General features: G+C 47.2%; 1 pseudogene; it reads left to right on the plus strand.

Annotated features, from left to right (window-relative positions):
• The first annotated feature begins 2,280 nt into the window (after positions 1-2,280).
• On the plus strand, positions 2,281-2,591 carry LOC139250311 (histone H4-like; annotated as a pseudogene).
• Positions 2,592-4,310: the final 1,719 nt, after the last annotated feature.

Here is a 4,310-nt window from a genome sequence, read left to right on the forward strand (position 1 = left end):
GGAAACTTCAATCTGTCACCTATCCAAAAGATTGACGAAAGCGGAAAGATCCTTCAGCATGGTAGAAAAATAAGTTTTACCATGTGTGTATGGTGTTAAAATGATGCATCAATACCTGTTCGGTCTGAAGTTCAAATTAGAGACTGATCACAAGCCGCTCATTTCATTGTTTTCTGAGAGCAAATTTATCAATACCATTGCTTCATCCCTCAACCAAAGGTGGGCGCTGACATTATCTGCCTATGATTATGTCATTCGCTGCAGACCTGGCGTAGATAATTGTGCTGATGCTTTGAGCTGGTTGCCGTTGCCCACACCGGAGGTTGAATCGCCACAACCGGCTAATCTAATGTTAATCATGGATGCTTTTGAGAGTGAAGGAACCCCTGTCATGGCGCAACAAGTTAAGACGTGAACCAGCCAGCACCCAATTGTATCGGTAGTAAAGGTTTGCATCCTCAAAGGGGATTGGTCTGCCATACTTAAGCAAATGTGCGAGGATGCCAAACAATACATTCGTCGCAAGAACGAACGATCTATTCAAGCAGATTGCATATTATGGGGCAATCGCGTTGTAATGCCCAAGAAAGGGAGAGAGAAGTTCGTGCATGAGTTACACAGCATACATCCTGGTATAGTGATGATGAAGGCCCTCACCAGGTACCACATTTGGTGGCCAGGAATTGATTCTGAGCTGGAAGCATGCGAGCATCAGTGCAACACTTGTATGCAGCTCAGCAAAGCACCAGCGGAATCGCCACTCAGTCGGTTTTCATGGCCATCCAAACCTTGATCCAGGATCCATGTAGATTTTGCAGGTCCCTTTCTGGGCAAGGTGCTTTTAGTGGTGGTAGATGCTAATTCAAATAGAATGCATAATCATGACCGCTTTTTCGAAGTGAATAGAAAGCATAATCATGTCATCCAGTACCTCCACGGCAACTATAGAGAATCTCAATGCCATATTCGCCACACATGGTTTTACTAACATAGTGGTGAGCGACAATGGGTTGTGATTCACCAGTCAAGAGTTTCAGGAGTTTGTGAAACTTAGTGGCATAAACCATGTAAGGTCAGCACCGTTCAAGCTAGCGTCCAAAGGGCAAGCTGAACGTGCAGTACAAATTATCAAGCAAAGCATGAGGAGAGTAACTCAAGGGTCACTAAAGACCCGCTTGTCGTGCATACTGCTGTGTTACAGGACAAGACCCCACACACTCATAGGGGTCTCGGCTGCTGAAATCATGATGAAAAGAGGTCTTAAGACCAAGCTCTCTCTGGTACACCATATTTAAATAATCGTGCTGAATGCAGAAGAAAAAGTCAACAGCGGTACCACGATCGCGCAACTGTGTCACGTGAGAGTTATATTAATGATCTGCACATGTGTTGACCTATGTTCAGGGTCTCAAATGTCCTGCTGGTACGGTCATGCCAAGAAGGGCAACAGAGTATTCATTATTATGCTCAAGGATAGGAAAACTTGCAGAAAACACATGGATCAGACAAAGCTGAGGCACAGAGATGAGCCAGAACAGTCGGACGAAGAAACCGTCGATGACCAACCACCCTAACAGCAGCCTTCAGAGAACCCGGAATTTCCATCATGGACCTGTTCAATAAAAATGGAACTGCAATTCCTGACATGGCCACGGCCACCCCCAACAAGTCAGGCATCCAGACACCAGCCAGAACAGACTCCGCGCGTTCACCCAAGGCTGGAATCGAAATAAGAGGGTCAGCCCAGAAGAGCAAAGCACCGGACTGTCTCAGCCTGTGAAATACTGTGATACGATTGCACGGGGGTGTATTTTCATGTCTGTACATTCTGTTTGTAGCCACCAGATGGTGTGATTGTTGGAGGCCACTGAGCAGTACGCACGCAAAGGCCAGCCATTTTGAGTGTCACGCACTTTGGGACCAAATAAAGCAGAGCCAAGTGTGTACCTTGCTTAGTTAAACATTCCTCAGTTTGAATCTTTATTGCATACATAACAATATGAATTGTGAGTCTGTAAGGATTTGCGGGGAGCGCTGAGCATCGCTTCTATTGTTGATAAAACAATTTGAAATTGGCGGTTGCAGAAAGCTGGAGCTGGAGCTGGAAGATCAGAGCTCTGCTCTCTGTCTCAATTTTGATTCTGTTGCATCCCCTGCCGCACTCTCTGTTGAATCTCTCATTCTGTCTCCTCCCCTTCCCGCCTCTTTCAATCTGGACTTTCTCAGTCAGGTCGGGGCTAGCTCAATAAAAAGGAGCTAGGAGCAGTTCGTTTCTCATTCATGTCTGGCCGAGGTAAATGAGACAATGGAATGGGCAAAAGCAGAGTCAAGTGGCACCGTAAAGTGCTCCGTGATGACATCCAGGGCATCACCAAACCTGTCATCCGCCACCTGGCTCGCCGTGGCAGTGTCAAGCGGTTCTCGGGCCTGGTCTACCAGGAGATGCGCGGGGTGCTGAAGATTTTCCTGGAGAATGTGATCAGGAACGCAGTCACCTACATCGAACATGTGAAGCACAGACGGTCACTGCCATGGATGTGGAGTGCGCTCTGAAACGGCAGGGCCGCACTCTCTGTGGATTCGACGGCTGAACAACTCGACCCTTTCCAACGGACATAACACAAAGGCTCTTCTGAGAGACACCCAACGCCTCACACGGAGAGAGCAGCGACCTGGGGATGGGAGTGTGGACAATTAGATTGGGATATTAATTCAGCTATTTCATTAATGGAAAGAGAAAAAAGTCTCGAATTTATATAGCCCTTACAAGACCACTGGATGTCTCAAAGAAAATGACTGTTTTCGCTGTAGGAATAAGGGAATTATTAAATCTTTGAGAACAATATTTTAATATGAGAGATCAGAAATTCGATCACGATCAAAATGAGAGGGCGGGGATACAGAGTCTCCTTTACCCAGACATTACAGTTTCCCCTGACAGGTAATCCTGTCATATTGTGAGGTTTCTGTGTGAGAACCGGTTAAACGAAACGGCACTGGCGGGATTGATGCGGGAATTTGTGTTTACAGGTTGCAGTGATTGGGGAAGTATTCCCGCCCGGTACAGACCTATCAGGGAATGGGACAGAATTCAAACCGGAATGTTAAAGAGAATGGGTTTGGTGACTGATAATGGAGCAGCAGCGAGGTTATAAAGAAGGAGATTCTTAAACTGCTGGCGGGAAATTAGAGTTCATTTAATCTGTTTGTTGATACTCTGAAATTGGCCGGCTGTTTGAAATTGACAAACTGTCAGTTTCATTTCAGTCAATCATGGCCCAGTAATCCCCGTCCTTGCTTTTCACTCTCGGTGATTGGTTCAAATTTGATTGGCAGTCGAACTGCGACCAATCACAGCCCCGGGGCGGACACTCCCAGACACTTTCAAAGGAAGCTCCGCATTCATCATCATCGGCATTCCAGTGGGATTGAGGAAGACTTGCTTCCACTCTAAAAATGAGTCCTTAGGTGGCTGTACAATCCAATATGAGAACCACAGTCCATGTCACATGTGGGCAGATAGTCATTGATGGTAAGGGATGAAGGGACAGCTTTGCTGCACGCCCTGTCCTCTGCCTGCGCTTGGTTTCTGCATTTCTCGGCGATGGACTGGAGGTGATCAGCGCCATCCCGGATGCACTTCCTCCACTTAGGTTGGTCTTTGGCCAGGTAATGCCAGGGGTCATTGGGGATGTTGCATTTTATCAGGGAGGCTTTGCGGGTGTCCTTGTAAAGTTTCCTCTGCTCAAATACATCCAGGTGGCCCGGCGCTTCAGTCGGGAGCGCGCTGAGACTCCCCCTGCCCGGGCTCGAAGCTTCAGCACCAAATGCAACAACAGCTCTTTTCAGAGCCACCAAATCAGCATAGGAAAGAGCTGTGACTGGCGCCAGCCAAACTAGCCTGTGCACACATCGTGCAGGTCTTGTAGTGTTACTGTCACTCGGTTTACACAGGGCAGGCGGTGAATAACTGATGGTGCGGTATTGATCCAGGTTTAAAAGTGAATGAGATGCCCAGTATATCGAAAGCGCCCGCCCAATGTGGGTCAGTAAGTATAAGTGAGAGCTCTGATAGTGAGTTGGTCCCTGTGCACAAACCGGGATAGATTCCAGGGAGAGGACGAGGTGTCTACAACCTGTATCTCAACTTTAAACCAGCTTTTAATGCGGGGATATTACTTGGAATATTTTTAATTAACCGGAGATGCAATTTTGGTCCAGAACTTAAAGAAGGGTGATTTTGAAGGCATGAGGCGTGAATTCGCTAGCATTGATTGGCGAATCATACTTAAGGGGTTGACAGTGGATGC

Source organism: Pristiophorus japonicus, unplaced genomic scaffold (assembly GCF_044704955.1).
Source record: "Pristiophorus japonicus isolate sPriJap1 unplaced genomic scaffold, sPriJap1.hap1 HAP1_SCAFFOLD_37, whole genome shotgun sequence".
Classification (NCBI taxonomy): Eukaryota; Metazoa; Chordata; class Chondrichthyes; family Pristiophoridae; genus Pristiophorus; species Pristiophorus japonicus.